Source organism: Pristiophorus japonicus, chromosome 4, assembly GCF_044704955.1.
Source record: "Pristiophorus japonicus isolate sPriJap1 chromosome 4, sPriJap1.hap1, whole genome shotgun sequence".
In the NCBI taxonomy this organism is placed as follows: domain Eukaryota; kingdom Metazoa; phylum Chordata; class Chondrichthyes; family Pristiophoridae; genus Pristiophorus; species Pristiophorus japonicus.
Genome location: NC_091980.1, coordinates 252,392,343 through 252,418,379, shown reverse-complemented (window position 1 = coordinate 252,418,379; position 26,037 = coordinate 252,392,343). Strand labels below are relative to the sequence as shown.

Sequence of the window (26,037 nt, the reverse complement as noted above, 5' to 3'; positions counted from 1 at the left end):
TCAGCATATTTTCTTTCATAATTTACAGGAACTGTAGCAATAACTAAAATAAAGCCCAAAGTAAAGGAGGTACAGATTGGACCTCTGTGGTCCGGCACCCTCGGGACCTGACCGGTGCCGAACCAGAGAATTTTCTGAATCACGGAAGGTCAGTATATGACTGTGTACTGATACACCCTACATAAGCATACACCTAGCCTAGAAATACCGGAACCTGAAAAGTGCTGCTCACCGCTCTCCTGGGCTGTCTTCTTGAACCAATCTTGCAGCTTTGCTTGCCTAATCTATTTTGGGTTTTCATGTATTTTGCCACCCACGCAAAGCGGCAGTTCCGCAAACTAATGCCGAACCATGGATGTTTACGACCCAGAGAATCCCAGACCAGAGAAGTTGAACCTGTATTTCATTTGCAATCCTATTCAGCCATTATGTATTTGTGGCCTCACACTTGGTGCAATGGCTTTGTCCTATTCTAGGATTGTGAAAACATCTATGCTCCCCATTAATGTTTACAAATTCTGTATCACTTCAGATATTGTAAAGTTTATAGTACAAAAGCAAGAGTTCCTTGGTAGTTCGTTTGTTAAAGCCAGTGTTTTACTGCGAATACAAACCAAGAAGATCACTAGTTCAGTTTCCAGCCTTTGCTGAATTGGTTGATCTTGGCCAGTAGGAATGCTATATTTGGGCTGAGCATGCCTGGATAAAATAGCCCCCCATCCCGTGATTGCAGTCCACTAATCACAGTTGAGGTCTGTGTGGGTATCAGATGAAGACATTTTGATCGTGGTAATTTTGCCACCTGTTGAAAAGTCTGCCAGTCCTTTTTTTTTTGAATTAGTTCCTGGGATGTGGATGTCACTGTCAAGCCCAGCATTTATTTTTCTTTTATTCGTTCATGAGATTTGGACGTCGCTGGCAAAGCCAGCATTTATTACCCATCTCTAATTGCCCTTGAGACCTTCTTGAACCACTGCAATCAGTGTGGTGAAGGTAGTCCCACAGTGCTACATAGAAACATAGAATATAGGTGCAGGAGTAGGTCATTCAGCCCTTCGAGCCTGCACCACCATTCAATAAGATCATGGCTGACCTCCTGCTTTCCTGCTTTCTCTCCATACCCCTTGATCCCTTGAGCCGTAAGGGCGATATCTAACTCTCTCTTGAATATATCCAACGAACTGGCATCAACAACTCTGCGGTAGGGAATTCCACAGGTTAAAAACAAGAAGATGTTTCTCCTCATCTCAGTCCTAAATGGCTTACCCCTTATCCTTAGACTATGTCCCCGGGTTCTGGACTTCCCCAACATCGGGAACATTCTTCCTGCATCTAACCTGTCCAGTCCCGTAAGAATTTTGGATGTTTCTTTGAGATCCCCTCTCATCCTTCTAAACTCCAGTGAATACAGGCCCAGTCGATCCAGTCTCTCCTCATGTCAGTCCTGCCATCCCGGGAATCAGTCTGATGAACCTTCGCTGCACTCCCTCAATAGCAAGAACGTCCTTCCTCAGATTAGGAGACCAAAACTGAACACAGTATTCCAGGTGAGGCCTCACTAAGGCCCTGTACAACTGCAGTAAGACCTCCCTGCTCCGATACTCAAACTGCCTAGCTATGAAGGCCAACATTACCATTTGTCGCCTTCACCGCCTGCTGTACCTGCATGCCAACTTTCAATGACTGATGTACCATGACACCCAGTTCTCGTTGCACCTTCCCTTTTCCCAATCTGCCGCCATTCAGATAATATTCTGCCTCCATGTCCCTGCCACCAAAGTGGACAACCTCACATCTAGCCACACCATACTGCATCTGCTACGTGTTTGCCCACTCACCTAACCTGTCCAAGTCACCCCGCAGCCCATTAACGGCCCTCTCACAGCTCACACTGCCACCCAGCCCAGTGTCATCTGCAAACTTGGACATATTACACTCAATTCCCTCATCCAAATCATTAATGTATATTGTAAATAGCTGGGGTCCCAGCAGTGAACCCTGCGGTACCTCACTGCCTGCCATTCTGAAAAGGACCCGTTCATCTCGACTCTCTGCTTCCTGTCTGCCAACCAGCTCTCCATCCACGCTAGTACATTACCCCCAATACCATGTGCTTTAACTTTGCACACCAATCTCATGTGGGACCTTGTCAAAAGACTTTTGAAAGTCCAAATACACCACATCCACGGGTTCTCCCTTGTCCACTCTACCAGTTACATCCTCAAAAAATTCCATAAGATTTGTCAAGCAGGATTTCCCTTTCATAAATCCATGCTGACTTGTACCGATCCCGTCACTGCTTTCCAAATGTGCTGCTATTTCATCTTTAATAATTGATTCCAACATTTTCCCCACTAATGTCAGGCTATAATTACCCGTTTTCTCTCTCCCTCCTTTTTTAAAAATTGGTGTTACATTAGCTACCTTCCAGTCCATAGGAACCGATCCAGAGTCGATAGACTGTTGGAAAATGATCACCAATGCATCCACTATTTCTAGGGCTACTTCCTTAAGTACTCTGGGATGCAGACTATCAGGCCCCGGGGATTTATCGGCCTTCAATCCCATCAATTTCCCTAACACAATTTCCCGCCTAATAAGGATTTTCTTCTGTTCCTCCTCCTCACTAGACCCTCGGTCCCCTAGTATTTCTGGAAGGTTATTTGTGTCTTCCTTCGTGAAGACAGAACCAAAGTATTTGTTTAACTGGTCCGCCATTTCTTTGTTCCCCATTATAAATTCACCTGAATCTGATTGCAAGGAACCTACGTTTGTTTTCACTAATCTTTTTCTCTTCACATATCTATAGAAGCTTTTGCAGTCAGTTTTTATGTTCCCAGCAATCTTCCTCTCATACTCTATTTTCCCCCTCCTAATTAAACCCTTTGTCTTCCTCTGCTGTATTACAAAATTCTCTCAGTCCTCAGGTTTGTTGCTTTTTCTGGCCAATTTGTATGCCTCTTCCTTGGAATTAACACTATCCTAATTTCCCTTGTTAGCCACGGTTGAGCCACCTTCCCCGTTTTATTTTTACGCCAGACAGGGATGTACAATTGTTGAAGTTCATCCATGTGATCTTTAAATGTTTGCCATTGCCTATCCACCGTCAACCCTTTAAGTATAACTCGCCAGTCTATTCTAGCCAATTCACGTCTCATACCATCGAAGTTACCTTTCCTTAAGTTCAGGACCCTAGTATCTGAATTAACTGTGTCACTCTCCATCTTAATAAAGAATTCTACCATATTATGGCCACTCTTCCCCAAGGGGCCTCGCACAACAAGATTGTTAATTAGTCCTTTCTCATTACACATCACTCAATCTAGGATGGCCAGCCCTCTAGTTGGTTCCTCGACATATTGGTCTAGAAAACCTTCCCTAATACACTCCAGGAAATCCTCCTCCACCGCATTGCTATCAGTTTGGTTAGCCCAATCAATATGTAGATTAAAGTCGCCCATGATAACTGCTATACCTTTATTGCACGCATCCCTAATTTCTTGTTTGATACTGTCCCCAACCTCACTACTACTGTTTGGTGGTCTGTACACAACTCCCACTAGCGTTTTCTGCCCTTTGGTATTCCGTAGCTCCACCCATACTGATTCCACATCATCCAAGCTAATGTCCTTCCTTACTATTGCATTAATTTCCTCTTTAACCAGCAATTCCACCCCACCTCCTTTTCCTTTCTGTCTATCCTTCCTAAATGTTGAATATCCCTGGATGTTGAGTTCCTAGCCTTGGTCACCCTGGAGCCATGTCTCCGTGATGCCCAATTACATCATATCCGTTAACTGCTACCTGCGCTGTTAATTCGGCCACCTTATTCCGAATACTCCTTGCATTGAGGCACAGAGCCTTCAGGCTTGTCTTTTTTTAACATACTTTGCCCCTTTTAGAATTTTGCTGTAATGTGGCCCTTTTTGATTTTTGCCTTGGGTTTCTCTGCCTTCCACTTTTACTTTTCTTCTTTCTATTTTTTGCTTCTGCCCCCATTCTACTTCCCTCTGTCTCCCTGCATAGGTTCTCATCCCCCTGCCATATTAGTTTAACTCCTCCCCAACAGCACGAGCAAACACTCCCCCTAGGACATTGGTTCCCGTCCTGTCCAGGTGTAGACTGTCCGGTTTGTACTGGTCCCACCTCCCCCAGAACCAGTTCCAATGTCCCAGGAATTTGAATCCCTCCCTTCTGCACCACTCCTCAAGCCACGTATTTATCTGAGCTATCCTGCGATTTCTACTGGGGTGGGAGTTCCAGAATTTTGACCCAGCGACAATGAAGGAAAGAAACAAAGACTTGGATTTATATAGCGCCTTTCATGACCACTGGCTGTCTCAAAGTGCTTTACAGCCAAATAGTACTGTTGGAGTGTAGTCACTGTTGTAATGTGGGAAACGCGGCAGCCAATTTGCGCTTAAGCGAGCTCCCACAAACAGCAATGTGATAATGACTAGATAATCTGTTTTTTTGTTATGTTGATTGAGGGATCAATATTGGCCAGGACACCGAGGATAACTCCCTTGCTCTTCTTCAAAATAGTGCCATGGGATCTTTTGCGTCCATTTGAGAGAGAAGACGGGGCCTCGGTTTAACATCGTATCTGAAAGACGGCACCTCTGACAGGAGGAAAGGCGATATACTTCCAAGTCAGGATGGTGTGACTTGGAGGGGAACATGGAAGTGGTGGTGTTCCCATGTGCCTGCTGCCCTCGTCTTCTAGGTGGTAGAGGTTGTGTGTTTGGGAGGTGCTGCCGAAGAAGCCTTGGCGAGTTGCTGGAAGTGCCTCTTGTAGATAGTACACACTGTAGATAGTACACACTGCATCCACAGTACACTGGTGGTGAAGGGAATAAATGTTTAAGGTGGTGGATGGGGGTACCAATCAAGCGGACTGCTTTGTCCTGGATGGTGTCGAGCTTCTTGAGTGTTGTTGGAGCTGCACTTATTCAGGCAAGTGGAGAGTATTCCATCACACTCTTGACTTGTGCCTTGTAGATGGTGGAAAGATTTTGGGGAGTCAGGAGGTGAGACACTTGCCGCAGAATACCCAGCCTTAGACCGGCTCTTGTTGCCACAGTATTTGTGGCTGGTCCAGTTAAGTTTCTGGTCAATGATGACCCCCAGGATGTTGATGGTGGGGGATTCGGTGATGGTAATTCTGTTGAATGTCATGATGCTCGCTTGTTAGACTCTCGCTTGTTGTAGATAGTTATTGCCTGGCACTTGCCTGGTGAACATCACTTGCCACTTATCAGCCCAAGCCCGAATGTCGTCCACGTCTTGCTGCAACATTGACTGCTCCATTATCTGAGGAATTGTGACCGGAACTGAACACTGTGCCATCATCTGCGAATATCCCCACTTCTGAGCTTGTGATGGAGGGCAGGTCATGGATGAGGCAGCTGAAGATGGTTGGGCCTAGGACACTGCCCTGAGGAAGTCCTGCAGCAGTGTCTTGGGGCTGAGATGATTGGCTCCAAGAACCACAACCATCTTTCTTTGTGCTAGGTATGACTCCAGATAGTCGAGTTTTTCCTCTGGTTCCCATTGACTTCAATTTTCACGAGAGCTCCTTGATGCCACACTGGGTCAAATGCTGCCTTGATGTCCAGGGCTGTCATTCTCGCCTCACCTCTGAAATCCAGCTCTTTTGTCTATGTTTGGACCAAGGCTGTAATGAGGTCTGGAGCCGATTGGTCCTGGTGGAATCCAAACTGAGCATCAGTGAGCAGGTTATTGGTGAGCAAGTGCCGCTTGATAGCACTGTCAACGACACCATCCATCACTTTGTGATGATTAAGAGTAGACTGATGGGGTGGGAATTGGCCTGATAGGATCTGTCGTCCTACTTTTTGCAGGACAGTTTTCAACATTGTCCGGTAGATGCCAGTGTTGTAGCTGTATAGAAACTGCTTGGCTAGATGTGTGGCTATTTCTGGATAACTCCAGCACAACAGCAGGGATGTTGCCTGGGTCCATAGCTTTTGCTCTATCCAGTAAGTTCAGCCATTTCTTGATAACACGTGGAGTGAATCTAATTGGCCGAAGACTGGCCTCTGAGATGGTGGGGACCTCAGGAGGAGGTTGAGATGGATCATCCACTAGGCACTTCTGGCTGAAGATGGTTGCAAACGCTTCAGCCTTGTCTTTTGCACTAGTGTGCTGGGCTCCGCCATCATTGAGGATGGGCATGTTCATGAAGCTTCCTCCTCCCGTTAGTTAGTTAATTGTCCACCACCATTCACGACTGCGTGTGGCAGGACTGCAGATCTTTGATCTGATCCGTTGATTGTGGGGTTGCTTAGCTCTATAGCATGCTGCTGCTGCTGTTTTAACATTTATCTAGTCCTGTGTTACAGATTCCCCAGGTTGGCACCTCTTGGGTACACCTGATGCTGCTCTTGAAGTGTCGGTCTAGATTACCAATGCTTGTACCCACAATGTTCTGACTTTTGGAAGAAAGAGTTCTTCCAAATGAGCCAGGCCAAACCAAGAAATCACACATTTCAATCTCATTCTTGCGTCGTTAATTACAGCAGATAAAACAGGCATTCTCTGCACTTTGTTGAGGAATTTCACCCCTCCCATATAATTCTGTCAATTTAATACTGAGTGTTTGAATTGACAACTTCTTCAACACCGAATTAGATTTCCTTTTGCAGGATCTTATTAACATTTTACCATTGCGCATCTGTGTGTGGACCAGGATTGAAGGTATTCCATGATCTCTTTTTTGTCCCTTTTTGCCCAGATATCTATCAAGCAGCAACTGATGAAGTCCTAGATTAAGAACATAAGTGGCTTCATGCACAACCAAATGGATGAGGAATCCAGCTGATGTTGCTTTTAAAAGGGCAGTGTTCTGTTTCATCCTCTGTTGAAATAATGCTCTACTCTTTTGTATGTCAGGATAGAACTATGTCAAATATAAGGAAGGCCTACTTCTATAATAGGTAATCAGATGTGATGAAAACATGCCAGGTACTTGTGCCATTGGTTTAAGTTTGACCCTCCTTTCTTTTCCTTAATCCCTCCCTGCTCTGGGTGAGGGAAGGCATTATAATGCGAATGAAGTAAATTGATAAATTGTAGCACTGGATGTTTGTAAATGAATAGTCCATAGAATAAAGTGTTACTATCTATGCAACCCAAATTCATTCACTGGAATCACCTCAACGAACATGTATGTAAATTTGCCTTTGATATGAAGTTGTTTTGCTTCTTGAACAAACTGATTGGCAGCTGTATGTCTTGAAATCAACTTCATTGTTTGAAATAGAAAGGAGAAAATTGCTGAACAACAACTTCATGTTTCATGCACGTGACCTGAACCTGCACTGCTTATCTCGATTGAGAAAATATTTTAAGCTATTGGATAAATTTTTCTTTCTGTTTTTGCCAGTTCTAGTTAATTGTTCCTACAATACAACAAAAGTACTTAATTGGCTGTAAAGCTCTTTGGGATGGGCCGTGGTCAAAAGGTGCTATAAAAATACAAATTCTTTATTAACTAGCAAACAAAATGTCAGTACCAAACACTGGAGTTTTATTTTAGGGCACACACTCTTTAAATAGGCCTTTTGTGTTCCTAATCTTGGTGGAAGTACAGACTTTTGGTGAAAGTTCTCACTTACAATGATGGATACAACATTTTATATTAAGCTACTGGCTTTCTCAAGAAAAGTACACATCAGGGTTAAGTTCAGAACCTGCTGTAACACATCAGTATAGTTGTATAACTGCAAGAAAATTAACAGCAAAAGATGCTGGGCCAGAAGTTACTGTAACCAGCAAACGGACAGCACCTGCTTTTCGTTGGACTTGCTCTTGACCATTGAATTTCCATGAGCTTTTGCATAGCAAGTTGCTGCAAGTGGGACATCAAAATGGCGTGGCATCCTCGACAGGGCATTTGGGTTCTGTGCAAGCAGGGCAAGTAACTGTATCTCCTTAATCAATCAGAATGAAGATTTGTCTGAACCAGGGAGTGTAAGTTAAATACTGAATTCCTTTTTATTCTATTGCTAAGAATGTTAAAATGAAAGGAGCACAATCAAGCAAACAAAAGTGAATAGTAAAAAAAATTGTTTAACACTGGATTGAAATTGCTATGCAAAGGGTTTTTAGTCTTGCGGTTAAAACTGCCGAGTTAATTTTAAACTTGACCAAGAAAAGTACGTGGCCATCTTCTAAAGAATAGAATTTGTTATGATATGTGAATCACCCATACAACAAGACATTTGATCCTTGCATAGACTTCGAAGAAGGGGAGTTTTATTTTGGATGACAATCAGTTGCAGAAAGCCTACAAATTATGAGCTTCCACCAGTTTTGCGGTAATTTGTTAATTCAGCAAAGGCTACAAATCGAACTTGCAATCTTTGTGTTCAGTATGCCTCAGTGCCACTTCCAGTGGTGGATTTATGAATTGGGCAATCATGCTCATTTTCTCCCATTGGCTGAAAAAGGTTGTTTAGCTAAACCTTCTACCCCTTCAAATAACTGCTCGGCCTCCGTCAGTAATAGAATCTAAACGGCCTGTGAGGCAGAGCTCATGTTTCAGAGATTGTGAGCAGCCTGACTGGATGATTCCTTCACTTGACCTTGACATCTTATTGCTAACTCTATATGTAGTTACATTTCAGCACTGTTTATTTTATTAAAAAGATGTGCTGCTGTTGGAAACTTCCTGAGGGATTACAATAGTGGTGCAAATGCCTCAAATAAATTAAAATGGAGTCAATAAAGCACATGGTTTACATTAGAAATCTATTGAAAATTGCACAATTGAGCTTATAAATAAATTTACTTTTTGATAAGTAAATGAACATTATAATGAACTCTGTAAAATGATAGACAATTTTGAACAAAAAATTGATTTAATTCGATCAAATCTTGGAAATTATTGAAAAAAATGATTGCAGCTTTAACTTGAATGATCCAAGAGCAGTGAGTTGCCTCCCTTTTTAATAGACAATTGCTTTATTAATGATTCTTATTCATTCTCTGGATGTGGTAGTTGCTGGCAAAGCCAGCATTTATTGGCCATCCCTAGTTGCCCCTGAGAAGGTGGTGATGAGCCGCCTTGAATCGCTGCAATCCGTGTATTGAAGGTATTCCCACAGTGCTGTTAGATAGAAAATTCCAGTACTTTGACCCAGCGGCAATGAAGGCACGGCGATATATGTCCATGTCAGGATTGTTTGTGATTTGGAGAGGAACTTGGAGCTGATGGTGTTCCCATTCACCTGCGGTCCTTGTCCTTCTAGGTGGTGAAGGTCATGGGTTTAAGCGATGCTGCCGAAGATGCCTTGGCATGTTGCTGCAGTGCATCTTGTAGATAATACACACAGCAGCCATGGTATGTGGATAGAACATAAGAATTAGGAACAGGAGTAGGCCATCTAGCCCCTCGAGCCTGCTCCGCCATTCAACAAGGTCATGGCTGATCTGGCTGTGGACTCAGCTCCACTTACCCGCCCGCTCCCCGTAACCCTTAATTCCCTTATTGGTTAAAAATCTATCTATCTGTGATTTGAATACATTCAATGAGCTAGCCTCAACTTCCTTGGGCAGAGAATTCCATAGATTCACAACCCTCTGGGAGAAGAAATTCTTTCTCAACTCGGTTTTAAATTGGCTCCCCCGTATTTTGTGGCTGTGCCCCCTAGTTCTAGTCTCCCCGACCAGTGGAAACAACCTCTCTGCCTCTATCTTGTCTATCCCTTTCATTATTTTAAATGTTTCTATAAGATCACCCCTCATCCTTCTGAACTCCAACGAGTAAAAATCCAGTCTGCTCAATCTATCATCATAAGGTAACCTCTCATCTCCGGAATCAGCCTAGTGAATCGTCTCTGTACCCCTTCCAAAGCTAGTATATCCTTCCTTAAGTAAGGTGACCAAAACTGCACGCAGTATTCCAGGTGCGGCCTCACCAATACCCTGTACCGTTGCAGCAGGACCTCCCTGCTTTTGTACTCCATCCCTCTCACAATGAAGGCCAACATTCCATTCGCCTTTCTGATTACCTGCAAACTAACTTTTTGGGATTAAGAACCCCCAGGTCCCTCTGCACCGCAGCATGTTGTAATTTCTCCCCATTCAAATAATATTCCCTTTTACTGTTTTTTTTTCCCAAGGTGGATGACCTCACATTTTCCGACATTGTATTCCATCTGCCAAGCCGTAGCCCATTCGCTTAACCTATCTAAATCTCTTTGCAGCCTCTCTGTGTCCTCTACACAACCCGCTTTCCCACAAATAGATGTTAACAAATATGATGTGATTGGGATTACAGAGACGTGGCTCCAGGATGATCAGGGCTGGGAACTCAACATCTAGGGGTATTCAACATTCAGGAAGGATAGAATAAAAGGAAAAGGAGGTGGGGTAGCATTGCTGGTTAAAGAGGAGATTAATGCAATAGTTAGGAAAGACATTAGCTTGGATGATGTAGAATCTATATGGGTAGAGCTGCAGAACACCAAAGGGCAAAAAACGTCAGTGGGAGTTGTGTACAGACCTCCAAACAGTAGTAGTGATGTTGGGGAGGGCATCAAACAGGAAATTAGGGGTGCATGCAATAAAGGTGCAGCAGTTATAATGGGTGACTTTAATATGCACGTAGATTGGGCTAACCAAACTGGAAGCAATACGGTGGAGGAGGATTTCCTGGAGTGCATAAGGGATAGTTTTCTAGACCAATATGTCGAGGAACCAACTAGGGGGAAGGCCATCTTAGACTGGGTGTTGTGTAATGAGAGAGGATTAATTAGCAATCTCGTGCGAGACCCCTTGAGGAAGAGTGACCATAATATGGTGGAATTCTGCATTAGAATGGAGAATGAAACAGTTAATTCAGAGACCATGGTCCAGAACTTAAAGAAGGGTAACTTTGAAGGTATGAGGCGTGAATTGGCTAGGATAGATTGGCGAATGATACTGAAGGGGTTGACTGTGGATGGGCAATGGCAGACATTTAGAGACCGCATTGATGAACTACAACAATTGTACATTCCTGTCTGGCGTAAAAATAAAAAAGGGAAGGTGGCTCAACTGTGGCTATCAAGGGAAATCAGGGATAGTTATTAAAGCCAAGGAAGTGGCATACAAATTGGCCAGAAATAGCAGCGAACCCGGGGACTGGGAGAAATTTAAAACTCAGCAGAGGAGGACAAAGGGTTTGATTAGGGCAGGGAAAATGGAGTACGAGAAGAAGCTTGCAGGGAACATTAAGACGGATTGCAAAAGTTTCTACAGATATGTAAAGAGAAAAAGGTTGGTAAAGACAAACGTAGGTCCCCTGCAGTCAGAATCAGGGGAAGTCATAACGGGGAATAAAGAAATGGCAGACCAATTGAACAGGTACTTTGGTTCGGTATTCACTAAGGAGGACACAAACAACCTTCCGGATATAAAAGGAGTCAGAGGGTCTAGTAAGGAGGAGGAACTGAGGGAAATCCTTATTAGTCTGGAAATTGTGTTGGGGAAATTGATGGGATTGAAGGCAGATAAATCCCCAGGGCCTGATGGACTGCATCCCAGAGTACTTAAGGAGGTGGCCTTGGAAATAGCGGATGCATTGACAGTCATTTTCCAACATTCCATTGACTCTGGATCAGTTCCTATGGAGTGGAGGGTAGCCAATGTAACCCCACTTTTTAAAAAAGGAGGGAGAGAGAAAACAGGGAATTATAGACCGGTCAGCCTGACCTCAGTAGTGGGTAAAATGATGGAATCAATTATTAAGGATGTCACAGCAGCGCATTTAGAAAGAGGTGACATGATCGGTCCAAGTCAGCATGGATTTGTGAAAGGGAAATCATGCTTGACATATCTTCTGGAATTGTTTGAGGATGTTTCCAGTAGAGTGGACAAGGGAGAACCAGTTGATGTGGTATATTTGGACTTTCAGAAGGCTTTCGACAAGGTCCCACACAAGAGATTAATGTGCAAAGTTAAAGCACATGGGATTGGGGGTAGTGTGCTGACATGGATTGAGAACTGGTTGTCAGACAGGAAGCAAAGAGTAGGAGTAAATGGGTACTTTTCAGAATGGCAGGCAGTGACTAGTGGGGTACCGCAAGGTTCTGTGCTGGGGCCCCAGCTGTTTACACTGTACATTAATGATTTAGACGAGGGGATTAAATGTAGTATCTCCAAATTTGCGGATGACACTAAGTTGGGTGGCAGTGTGAGCTGCGAGGAGAATGCTACGAGGCTGCGGAGTGACTTGGATAGGTTAGGTGAGTGGGCAAATGCATGGCAGATGAAGTATAATGTGGATAAATGTGAGGTTATCCACATTGGTGGTAAAAACAGAGAGACAGACTATTATCTGAATGGTGACAGATTAGGAAAAGGGGAGGTGCAACGAGACCTGGGTGTCATGGTACATCAGTCATTGAAGGTTGGCATGCAGGTGCAGCAAGCAGTTAAGAAAGCAAATGGCATGTTGGCCTTCATAGCGAGGGGATTTGAGTACAGGGGCAGGGAGGTGTTGCTACAGTTGTACAGGGCCTTGGTGAGGCCACACCTGGAGTATAGTGTACAGTTTTGGTCTCCTAACTTGAGGAAGGACATTCTTGCTATTGAGGGAGTGCAGCAAAGGTTGACCAGACTGATTCCCGGGATGGCGGGACTGACCTATCAAGAAAGACTGGATCAACTGGGCTTGTATTCACTGGAGTTCAGAAGAATGAGAGGGGACCTCATAGAAACGTTTAAAATTCTGATGGGTTCAGACAGGTTAGATGCAGGAAGAATGTTCCCAATGTTGGGGAAGTCCAGAACCAGGGGTCACAGTCTAAGGATAAGGGGTAAGCCATTTAGGATCGAGATGAGGAGAAACTTCTTCACCCAGAAAGTGGTGAACCTGTGGAATTCTCTACCACAGAAAGTTGTTGAGGCCAATTCACTAAATATATTCAAAAAGGAGTTAGATGAAGTCCTTACTACGAAGGGGATCAAGGGGTATGGCGCGAAAGCAGGAATGGGGTACTGAAGTTGCATGTTCAGCCATGAACTCATTGAATGGCGGTGCAGGCTAGAAGGGCCGAATGGCCTACTCCTGCACCTATTTTCTATGTTTCTATGTTTAATCTTTGTGTCATCTGCAAATTTTGTTACACTCCACTCTGTCCCCTCTTCCGGGTCATCTATGTATATTGTAAACAGTTGTGGTCCCAGCACCGATCCCTGTGGCACACCACTAACCACCGATTTCCAACCTGAAAAAGACCCATTTATCCCGACTCTGCTTTCTGTTAGCCAGCCAATTCTCGATCCATGCCAATACATTTCCTCTGACTCCGCGTACCTTTATCTTCTGCAGTAACCTTTTGTGTGGCACCTTATCGAATGCCTTTTGGAAATCTAAATACACCACATCCATCGGTACACCTCTATCCACCATGCTCGTTATATCCTCAAAGAATTCCAGTAAATTCGTTAAAAATGATTTTCCCCTTCATGAATCCATGTTGTGTCTGTTTGATTGCACTATTCCTATCTAGATGTCCCGCTATTTCTTCCTTAATGATAGCTTCAAACATTTTCCCCACTACAGATGTTAAACTAACCGGCTAAGAGTTACCTTTTGTCTGCCCCCTTTTTTTAAACAGAGGCGTTACATTAGCTGCTTTCCAATCCGCTGGTACCTCCCCAGAGTCCAGAGAATTTTGGTAGATTATAACGAATGCATCTGCTATAACTTCCGCCATCTCTTTTAATACCCTGGGATGCATTTCATCAGGACCAGGGGACTTGTCTACCTTGAGTCCCATTAGCCTGTCCAGCACTACCCCCCTAGTGATGGTGATTATCTCAAGGTCCTCCCTTCCCACATTCCCGTGACCAGCAATCTTTGGCATGGTTTTTGTGTCTTCCACTGTGAAGACCTAAGCAAAATAATTGTTTAAGGTCTCAGCCATTTCCACATTTCCCATTATTAAATCCCCCTTTTCATCTTCTAAGGGACCAACATTTAGTTTCGTCACTCTTTTCCATTTTATATATCGGTAAAAGCTTTTACTATCTGTTTTTATGTTTTGCGCAAGTTTACTTTCGTAATCTATCTTTCCTTTATTGCTTTCTTAGTCATTCTTTGCTGTCGTTTAAAATTTTCCCAATCTTCAAGTTCCTCACTAACCTTGGCCACCTTGTACGCATTGGTTTTTAATTTGATACTCTCCTTTATTTCCTTGGTTATCCACGGCTGGTTATCCCTTCTCTCACCGCCCTTCTTTTTCACTGGAATCTATTTTTGTTGAGCACTATGAAAGAGCTCCTTAAAAGTCCTCCACTGTTAATTGTGCCACCGTTTAGTCTGTGTTTCCAGTCTACTTTAGCCAACTCCGCCCTCATCCCACTGTAGTCCCCTTTGTTTAAGCATAGTACGCTCGTTTGAGACACTACTTCCTCACCCTCAATCTGTATTATAAATTCAACCATACTGTGATCACTCTTTCCGAGAGGATCTTTTACTAGGAGATCGTTTATTATTCCTGTCTCATTACACAGGACCAGATCTAAGCTTGCTCCCTTGTCGGTTCTGTAACATACTGTTCTAAGAAACAATCCCCTATGCATTCTATGAATTCCTCCTCGAGGCTACCCCGTGCGATTTGATTTGATCAATCGATATGTTGGTTGAAATCCCACATGATTACTGCCGTTCCTTTTTCACATGCCTCCATTATTCCCTTTATTATTGTCCGCCGCACCGTGAAGTTATTATTTGGGGGCCTATAAACTATGCCCACCAGTGACTTTTTCCCCTTAATATCTTTAATCTCCACCCACAATGATTCAACATTTTGTTCATTAGAGCCAATATCATCTCTCACAACTGCCCTGATATCATCCTTTATTAACAGAGTTACTCCACCTCCTTTCCCTTCTTGTCTTTCTTTCTGAATTGTCAGATACCCCTGTATGTTTAATTCCCAGTCTTGGCCACCCTACAACCACATTTCTGTAATGGGCACCAAATTATATCCATTTGTAATGATTTGTGCCGTCAACTCATTTACTTTATTTTGAATGCTGCGTGCGTTTAGGTAGAGTGTTTTAATACTAGTTTTTAAGCCATGATTTTTAGTTTTCACCCCCCCTGCAGTCTCTTTATATTCATACATATTGTCCCTTCCTCTCATCTTGTGGTTTTCACTTACCACAGTGCTACTCTGCTCTGTTGCCTCCTGCCTTTTGCATTCTTTCTTGGGGTCCTGTTCATCTGAGCTCTCACCCCACTCTAACTAGCTCAGAGCTCTCTCCTGGGTTCCGAATATTCCTCGCATTGAGGCACCGAGCTTTCATGCTTGCCTTTTTATTACACTTTGACCCAATAGAATTTTGCTGTACAGTGGCCCTTTTTGTTTTTTGCATTGGGTTTCTCTGCCCTCCACTTTTACTCATCTCCTTTCTGTCTTTTGCTTCTGTCTCCATTTTGTTTCCCTCTGTCTCCCTGCACTGGTTCCCATCCCTCTGCAATATTAGTTTAACTCCTTCCCAACAGCACTAGCAAACACTCCCCTGAGAGCATTGGTTCCGGTCCTCCCCAGGTGCAGACCGTCTGGTTTGTACTGGTTCCAATGCCCCAGGAATTTGAATCCCTCCACTGCTCAAGCCACGTATTCATCTGAGCTATCCTGCGATTCCTACTCTGACTAGCACGTGGCACTGGTAGCAATCCCGAGATTACTACTTTTGAGGTCCTACTTTTTAATTTAGCTCCTAGTTCCTTAAATTCTTCTCGTAGGACCTCATCCTTTTTTTTTTACCTATATCGTTGGTACCAATGTGCACCACGACAACTGGCTATTCACCCTCCCTTTTCAGAATGTCTTGCACCCGCTCCGAGACATCCTTGACCCTTGCACCAGGGAGGCAACATACCATCCTGGAGTCTCGGTTGCGGCTGCAGAAACGCCTATCTATTCCCCTTACAATTGAATCCCCTATCACTATCGTTCTCCCACTCTTTTTCCTGCCCTCCTGTGCAGCAGTGCCAGCCACGGTGCCATGAACTTGGCTGCTACTGCCCTCCCCTGATGATGGTCGAGGTTGTGGATGTTTAAGCCAGTGGATGGGGTGCTGACCAAGCGGTCTGCTTTGTCCTGGATGGTGCAGAGCTTCTTGAATGTTGAAGCTGTACTCATCCAGGCAAGTGGACCACCGGACATCTCAAAGCGCTTTATAGCCAATGAAGTACTTTTGGAGTGTAGTCACTGTTGTATAGTGGGAAACACAGCAGACAACTTGTGCACAGCAAGCTCCCACAAACAGCAATGACCAGATAATCTGTTCCTGTTAGGTTGATTGAGGGATAAATATTGGTCAGGACACTGCCGATAACTCCTCTGCTCTTTTTTCAAAATAGTGCCTTGGGATCTTTTGCGTCAGCAGTGGGATAGGGCCTTGGGTGCTTGGGCCGTAGGTCGTCTTGACTGCGCTAAAGAATCCTTGCATGTCGTGGTTGTCGGCTAGCTGCTGGATTGCTTGTGCTTTCTCCACCCACCATCGTGGGTTTTCTGTTGGACCTCGGCCTTCAGATGTCTGTAGAGCTGCTTTCTTGCCCTCGAGTTGTGTTGTTGTTTCCAGTCCAAGAATGCCTTGCGCTTGTGGCATATTAGCTCTTGGATTTCCTGGTCGTTCTCGTCGAACCAGTCTTTGTGTTTCCTGGTCGAGTGACCGAACGTCTCTTCGCAGGTGCTAATTATGGAAGCCTTGAGGGCAGACCAGGCACTGTGGACACTCTGGGTCACTGGGAGTCGTCAGGTTGTTAGCGAGGCGCTGGCTGAATAGGGCTTCCTTAGCAAGATCTTTGAGTGCTCCGGCATTGATATTCCTGCGGCATTGTTTCTGTTACCGTCGCTGTTTTGGGACAATGTTGATGGTGATGACCGAGCAAATTAGGCGGTGGTCCGTCCAGCAATCATCCGCTCCTGTCATGGCGCGGGTATGCACATGTTTTTGTGGTCCCTCACTCAGACGATGGCGTAGTCTATCAGATGCCAGTGCTTGGAGCGAGGGTGTTGCCCTGAGGCTTTATATTTGTCCTTCTGATGGAACAGGGTGTTAGTTATGGCGAGGCCGTGTTCTAAGCATTTCGTCAGGAGGGCGGTACCATTGGAGTTGGCTTTCCCTACCTCCTCTCTGCCGATCACGCCTCTCCAGAGGTCAGTGTCCTTTTCAACTCTGGCGTTGAAGTCGCCAAGGAGGATCAGCTTGTCGCCCGTTGGGACTCAGGACAGGGATTGTTCGAAGCTGGAGGAGAATTTCTCTGGTCTCGTCTGTAGCTTCCAGTGTTGGGGCATACTCGCTGAAGACCGTAGCGCACTGGTTCCGGGCTAGGATAAGTCGAAGAGTCATGAGGTGTTCGTTTATCCCACAAGGGGCGTTTCTGAGACTGGTGCGGATTCATGATCTCATCTCTCTCTTATCTGGAAGGAGGAGATCATGCCAGGAGATCTCCGAGATGCTGTAATCATGAACATCTTCAAGAAAGGTGACAAGTCCGACTGCGGTCATTACAGAGGAGTTTCCCTGCTGTCGATCACTGGGAAAGTCATTACAGAATTATAGACCGGTCAGCCTGACATCGGTAGTGGGTAAAATGATGGAATCAATTATTAAGGATGTCATAGCAGTGCATTTGGAAAGAGGTGACATGATAGGTCCAAGTCAGCATGGATTTGTGAAAGGGAAATCATGCTTGACAAATCTTCTGGAATTTTTTGAGGATGTTTCCAGTAGAGTGGATAAGGGAGAACCAGTTGATGTGGTATATTTGGACTTTCAGAAGGCGTTCGACAAGGTCCCACACAAGAGATTGATGTGCAAAGTTAGAGCACATGGGATTGGGGGTAGTGTACTGACATGGATTGAGAACTGGTTGTCAGACAGGAAGCAAAGAGTAGGAGTAAATGGGTACTTTTCAGAATGGCAGGCAGTGACTAGTGGGGTACCGCAAGGTTCTGTGCTGGGGCCCCAGCTGTTTACACTGTACATTAATGATTTAGATGAGGGGATTAAATGTAGTATCTCCAAATTTGCGGATGACACTAAGTTGGGTGGCAGTGTGAGCTGCGAGGAGGATGCTGTGAGGCTGCAGAGCGACTTGGATAGGTTAGGTGAGTGGGCAAATGCATGGCAGATGAAGTATAATGTGGATAAATGTGAGGTTATCCACTTTGGTGGTAAAAACAGAGAGACAGACTATTATCTGAATGGTGACAGATTAGGAAAAGGGGAGGTGCAAAGAGACCTGGGTGTCATGGTACATCAGTCATTGAAGGTTGGCATGCAGGTGCAGCAAGCAGTTAAGAAAGCAAATGGCATGTTGGCCTTCATAGCAAGGGGATTTGAGTACAGGGGCAGGGAGGTGTTGCTACAGTTGTACAGGGCATTGGTGAGGCCACACCTGGAGTATTGTGTACAGTTTTGGTCTCCTAACCTGAGGAAGGACATTCTTGCTATTGAGGGAGTGCAGCAAAGGTTCACCAGACTGATTCCCGGGATGGCGGGACTGACCTATCAAGAAAGACTGGATCAACTGGACTTGTATTCACTGGAGTTCAGAAGAATGAGAGGGGACCTCATAGAAACATTTAAAATTCTGACGGGGTTAGACAGGTTAGATGCAGGAAGAATGTTCCCAATGTTGGGGAAGTCCAGAACCAGAGGTCACAGTCTAAGGATAAGGGGTAAGCCATTTAGGACCGAGATGCGGAGGAACTTCTTCACCCAGAGAGTGGTGAACCTGTGGAATTCTCTACCACAGAAAGTTGTTGAGGCCAATTCACTAAATATATTCAAAAAGAAGTTAGATGAGGTCCTTACTACTAGGGGGATCAAGGGGTATGGCGAGAAAGCAGGAATGGGGTACTGAAGTTGAATGTTCAGCCATGAACTCATTGAATGGCGGTGCAGGCTAGAAGGGCCGAATGGCCTACTCCTGCACCTATTTTCTATGTTTCTATGTTTCTATGTTTACATGAATTCTCCTCAATCGCCTTCTCCGAGTCACAATGCGGATTCCGCCTACTAAGGGGCACAACAGACATGATCTTCACCGCGCGGCAGATACAAGAGAAATGCAGGGAGCAGCACCAACCCTTGTACATGGCATTCTTTGACCTCTCAAAAGCCTTTGACGCTGTCAACCATGAGGGATTATAGAGCGTACTCCTCCGATTCGGCTGCACTCAAAAGTTTGTCACTATCCTCCATCTGCTCCACAGTGACATGCAAGCCGTAATCCTAACCAACGGATCCACCGCAGACCCATTCCACATTCGGACTGGGGTCAGGTAAGACTGTGTCATCGCACCAACGCTCTTCTCGATCTTCCTTGCTGCAATGCTCCATCTCGCCTTCAGCAAGCTCCCCGCTGGAGTGGAGCTAAATTACAGGACAAACTGGAATCTGTTCAACCTCCGCCGCCTCCAAGCCAGATCCAAGGTCATCCCATCCTCTGTCGTCGAATTACAGCACGCAGACAATGCCTGCGTCTGTGCACACTCTGAGGGTGAACTCCAAGCCATCGTCAAAACCTTCACCGAGGCGTACGAGAGCATGGGCCTTACACTAAACATCCATAAGACAAAGATCCTCTACCAACCTGCCCCTGCCACTCAACATTGCCCACCAGTTATCAAAATCCATGACGAGACCTTGGACAATGTGGACCATTTTCCATACCTCGGGAGCCTACTGTCAACAAGGGCAAACATCGACCGCGAGGTCCAACATCGCCTTCAGTGTGCCAGTGCAGCCTTCGGTCGCCTGAGGAAGAGAGTGTTTGAAGACCAGGACCTCAAACCCAGTACCAAACTCATGATCTACAGAGCAGTAGTGATACCCGCCCTCCTACATGGACTATGTACAGCAGGCACCTCAAAACACTGGAGAAGTACCACCAACGTTGCCTCCGCAAGATCCTGCAAATTCATTGGCACATCCGTGTTCTCGGTCAGGCCAACATCCCCAGTATCGAAGCATTGACCGCGCTCGATCAGCTCCGCTGGACGGGCCACATTGTCCGCATGCCTGACACGAGACTCCCAAAACAAACGCTGTATTCGGCGCTCCGACACGGCAAGCGAGCCCCAGGTGGGCAAAGAAAACTTTTCAAGGACCTCCTTGGAAAAAGTGCAACAGCCCCATCGACAGCTGAGAATCCCTGGCCCAAGACCGCCCAAATTGGAGGAAAAGCATCCGGGAAGGTGCTGAACATCTCGAGTCTCTTCGCTGAGAACAAGCACTCCCTCAGCACTGTATTGGAGTGTCAGCCTAGATTTATGTGCTCGACTCTGAGGCGAGTGTGCTACCCACTGAGCCACAGCTGACGGAGTAATGTTATGAGTGTAATGTTTTCTTCCTTTTGCTTTTGACAACTCTGACTCTTGCTGGGATATGGCTCCATAACTTCCTCTGATACCTCACCAAAGTACTGATTGTTCTAGGCATAGGTAGTGGATGTTGGCACGTTACTTGACTGTGGAGGACGTCACAGCTGGGCTCAGTTCTGTCCTCGTCCAATGCTGACGACATATTTTTTGCAGAGGTTCCTGGAAGTGGGACAAGTGACTTTTTAAAAAAAAACTCCATGCCCTATTCCAGAGGCTAATGGTAACACGGCTATCCTCTGCTCTGGCTGAAATTAGCGATCTTAACATAGACCAGAAATCGAACGTGGGAACATGCTTGCTTGTACAGCGCAGTGCTTTACCAACTGTGTTTTAGGGAACCTCTGTATATTTGTAATTTTGCAAAGAGAAAGTATGGAGTTGAGAAAAGACCACTTCAAAATGTTGAGTGAAAATTGATTGTCAATACCTTTATTCAGAAAACTAACTGTTAATAATCAGAAACTACATGGATCAATAACTGCTACAACTTGTGCTTTAAACAATATTTCCATCCAAATTGAAAGCTTGAAATCTTGAAGCCAAACCATGTCAGTTTATTGAGTTGTCAAACAATGTTTTTGATATCTACAGCATTCAGATGTTTCAGTTCTACATTGTATTTGGTGAATTTAGACTTCATGTGATTATTGGTTTCTGAATATACTATTTTTCATGTGTTGGTCTGAAAATAGACCAAAACAAAAACTAACAAGTCCATTGGTGGCAGTAACAATGTTGCATAGAATCATAAAATTTTACAGTTCCGAAGGAGAGCATTTGGCTCATTTTTCCCGTGCTGGCTCTTTGAAAAGAGCTATCCATTTAGTCTCTCTTTTTCTTTGATTTGATCATGGGGTGTTGGCATCATTGGCAAAGTCAGCATTTATTTCCCTGAGACAGTGGTGGTGAGAGGCTTTCTTGAACAGCTGCAGCCTTTGTGGTGAAGCTACTCCCATAGTGCTGTTCGGGAGAGAGTTCCAGGATTTTGACCCAGTGACGATGAAGGAATGGCTATATTTCCAAGTCAAGATAGTGTGTGACTTGGAGGGGACCTTGGAGGTGGTGGTGTTCCCATGCGCCTGCTATCCTTGTCGTTCTAAGAGGTATAGGTTGTGGATTTTGGAGGTGCTGTCGAAGAATCCTTGCCGAATTGCTGGAATGCATCTTGTAGATGGTACAAACTGCAGCAACAGTAGACCGGTGGTGGAGCAAGCGATTGTTTAAGGTGATGGATGGGGTGCCAGTCAAGACGTCTGCTTTATCCTGGATGGTGTCAAGCTTCTTGAGTGTTGTTGGAGCTGCACTCATCCAGACAAGTGGAGAGTATTCCATCACACTCCTGACTTGTGGCTTGTAGATGTTGGAAAGACTTTAGGGACTTAGGAGGTGAGACACGCATCACGGAATACCCAGTCCCTGACCTGCTCTTGTAGCCACAGTATTTATGTGGATTGTCCAGTTAAGTTTTTGGTCAATGTTGGCCCCAGGATGTTGATGGTGGGGGATTCGGCGATGCTAATACCGTTGAATGTCAAAGGATGGTGGTTAGATGCACTCTTGTTGGAGATGGTCATTGCCTGGCACTTGTATGGCGCAAATGTTACTTGCCACTTGCCAGCCCAAGCCTGAATGTCATCCAGATCTTGCTGCATGTGGGCACAGACTGTTTCATTATCTGAGGAGTTGCAAATGGAACTGAACACTGCAACATCCTCTATGATGAAGGGAAGGTCATAAATGAAGTAGTTAAAGATAATTGGGCTTGGGACACTGTCCTGAGAAACTCCTGCAATGATGTTCTGGGGCTGAGATGATTGCCTCCAACAACCACAACAATCTTTCTTTGTGCTAGGCATGACTCCAACCACTGGAGAGTTTACCTCCGATTCCCATTGACTTCAATTTTACTCTGGCTCCTTGATGCCATACTCGGTCAAATGCTGCTTGATGTTCAGGGCAATCACTCCCAATACTACAGCAACCTGTAGCATGCCTCACTTCTGGAATTCAGCTCTTTTGTTCATGTTTGGACCGAGACTGTAATGAGGTCTGGAGCCAAGTGGTTCTGATGGAACCCAAACTGAGCATTGGTGAGCAGGTTATTGGTGAGTAAGTGCTGCTTGATAGATCTGTCGATGACACCTTCCATCACTTTGCTGACGATTGAGAGGGATGATTGATGAAACTGATGGGGTGATATTTGACCCAATTGGATTTGTCCTGCTTTTTGTGAACTGGACAAAAATGGGCAATTTTCCACATCGTCAGATAGATACAGTGTTGTAGTTGTACTGGAGCAGCTTGGCTAGATGCACGGCTAGTTCTGGAACATAAGGCTTCAGCACAACAGCCGGGATGTTGTCTGGGTCCATAGCCTTTGCAGTGTCCAGTGCACTCAGCCATTTCTTGATATGGGAGTAAATCGAATTGGCTGAAGACTTTCTTCTGTGATTCTTCAGGAGGAGGCCGAGATTTATCATCTATACGGCACTTCTGGCTAAAGATGGCTGCGAACGCTACAGCCTTGTCTTTTGCACTTGCGGGCTGGACTCCGCCATCATTGAGGATGAGGATGTTCATGGAGCCTCCTCATCCCGTTAGTATTGTCCACCAATATTCACGACTGGATGTGGCAGGACGGTAGAGCTTTGATCTGATCCATTGATTGTGGGATCACTTAGCTCTGTGCCATGCTGTTTCCACTGTTTAGCATGTAACTCCCTTGCTCTTTTCCCACAGCCCTGCAAATGTTATCTTTTTAAAGTATATATCCAATTTACTTTTGGAAGTTACTATTGAATCTGCTTCCACCACCCTTTCAGGCAGTCCATTCCAGATTATAACATACTGTAAAAATATATCTTCTCATCTCCCCTCTGGTTCTTTTGCCAATTATCTTAAATCTGTGTCTTAGTTACCTTCAATTAAATGTTTTAGTTTCCTTCAACTAAATGTTTAGTTTACTCCAACTAAATATTTTAGTGATGCAACCAACATCAGAAAGCAGTCTTAATCTTTTGGAACTTCTAGTTTGTTTTGTGCCAATCCTTTCTGAGCCAAAATAGCCAAATAAAGACATTTCTGAGTTGCCTATTCACTGACTAGTGAAGAGGAAATAGTAAAAGAAGTTGTTAATCAAGTGTTGCTTTAGGTCCTGGTCTGGACTTTAAACTTTGATCTTGAGTAAAAGTGGCAGTATATTTTTCAATAGTTAGAGGCAGAGATGATCTCACCTCTGTGAACTGGACTATGATTTGACACGTGCCTGAGGTGTACCTCTAATGTATGGTATGTGGACAACAATGTGAAGTCTTCATACAGTGAAGTGCTAGTATAAGTCATTGCTATCAAGAAACCCAGTATACTGTATATTGGTAGGAATAATAAGAAGGCCACATATTCCTTCAAAGCTCAGACCCTCATGCATGCTTTTGTTTCCTCCAGACTTGATTATTCCAATGCTCTTCTGGCCGACCTCCCATCTTCCATCCTCCATAAACTTTAACTCATCCAAAACTCTCTTGCTCATATCTCTTTCACCCATTACCCGTGTTCTCGCTGACCGGTTCATCAAAGTCTCGTTTTAAACATTCTCATCCTTGTGTTCAGATCCCTCAATGGCTTTGCCCTCATTTCTGTAGCCTTCCCCAACCCTCCAATCCTTCCTCCTACTCTGGCCTTTTGCGTTCCCTCTCTTGCTTTGCTCCACCATTGACGGCTGTGTCTTCCGATGTCTAGGCCCTAAACTCTGGAATTACCCAACTGCCTCTCCTTTTAATCCTTAAAACCCACCTCTTTGACCAGGTATTGTCTTCATTTACTTCTATAGTTCTCTTTGCCCACCAAGCCAAACCTCCCTATAGGCTCCCCCTTCTCCCAGTCTGGTTCCCACATTTCCCTAGTTTCCCTCCTATATCTTCCCATGCCCTCTTCAAACTCATCTAATCCATGAGACTAACATTTTGCACTTTTGACTCCACTCCCACTAAAGAGTTAATCACCCAACTTCCTCTCCATGGCCTAGCTGACATTGTAAATGGTTTCCCCTCAATAGATACTTCCTCAATTTCAAAACCTCCTTGATTACTCACCTTCATGCCCTTGCAAACTGTCACCCCATTTCCAATATAAAAACAGAAAATGCAATCAGCGTGAGGTCAGGTAGCATCTGTGGAGAGAGAAACCGGGTTAATGTTTCAGGTCGATGACTCTTCGTCACCCCATTTCCAACCTCCTTTTCTTCTCCAAAGTCCGCGCTCATCTTTTTCATAGCTGCATGTTTGAATCTCTCCAATCAAGTTTCTGTCCTAGCCAAAGCCACAAATTATGGTCCATTGTGACTGGTGCATTATCCATCCATGTTCTCCTTAACCTCTCTCGCAGCTTTTGACACATGTATTTGTCTATACCATTTACCTCCGTTGTTTAGCGTGATGTGGCTGCCATCATTTGGTTCCATTCTTAATTATCCGATTGTAGCCAGAGTATTTCCAGCAATGACGACTTTTCCTGCCATCTACAGATTCCCTCATTCATGAATCCATGGCCTCTTTCTTACCTGTGCAGTTCCTTGATGACATCATCTGCAGATATGGGCTCAGCTTCCAAATGTTTGCTGACAATTCCCAGCCCTTTTTCTTCAGCACCACTCTCGATCCCTGAGCTATCCGACTACTTGTCCAACATCCAGTCTTGAATGAGTTGCAATTTCCTCCAGCTAAACATTGGAAAGTCCAGATTTTGGCTCTTCTGATCCTAGCCTCTTGAACATTCCCTTTATTCAACCCCCACACACCATTGGCAGCTGTGCCATCAGCCAACATGATTCCATACACTAATGGAATCCCTCCACCTCCCTCTCCTCCTTTAAGACTCTCTTTAAAACATAACATAAGAAATAGGAGCAGGAGTAGGCCATACGGCCCCTTGAGCCTGCTCTGCCATTTAATACGATCATGGCTGATCCGATCATGGACTCAGGTCCACTTCCCTGCGCGCTCCCCATAACCCCTTAATCCCTTATCGGTTAAGTAACTGTCTATTTCTGTCTTAAATTTATTCAATGTACCGCCATCCACAGCTCTCTGAGGCAGCGAATTCCACAGATTTACAAACCTCTGAGAAGAAATTCCTCCTCTTCTCAGTTTTAAATGGGCGGCCTCTTATTTTAAGATTATGCCCCCTATCAGTGGAAACATCCTCTCTGCATCCACCCTGTCAAGCCCCCTCATAATCTTATACGTTTCGATAAGATCATCTCTAATTCTTCTGAATTCCAATGAGTAGAGGCTCAACCTTTCCTCATAAGTCAACCCCCTCATCTCTGGAATCAACCTAGTGAACCTTCTCTGAACTGCCTCCAAGGCAAGTATATCCTTTTGTAAATATGAAAACCAAAACTGTATGCAGTGTTCTAGGTGTGGCCTCACCAATATCCTGTATAACTGTAGCAAGACTTCCCTGCTTTTATACTCCATCCCCTTTGCAATAAAGGCCAAGATTCCATTGGCCTTCCTATCACTTGCTGTACCTGCATACTAACCCATTGTGTTTCATGCACAAGTACCCCCATGTCCTGCTGTACTGCGGCACTTCCCAATCTTTCTCCATTTAA

The 26,037-nt window shown here is 44.8% G+C and overlaps 1 protein-coding gene across 9 annotated transcripts in view; it reads left to right on the top strand.

The window, feature by feature from the left end:
• The window catches only part of mark3a (MAP/microtubule affinity-regulating kinase 3a), a 224,857-nt gene that overhangs the window by 35,608 nt on the left and 163,212 nt on the right, over positions 1-26,037 (top strand). Inside the window, exon 1 of one of the 9 annotated variants that reach the window (XM_070879324.1) lies at positions 57-148. The exons of the other annotated variants lie outside the window; for them this stretch is intronic. The gene's annotated coding sequence lies outside the window, so the exon portion shown is untranslated. Of the gene's footprint in view, positions 1-56; positions 149-26,037 lie in introns of those variants that run through there. 9 annotated transcript variants of the gene reach the window in all.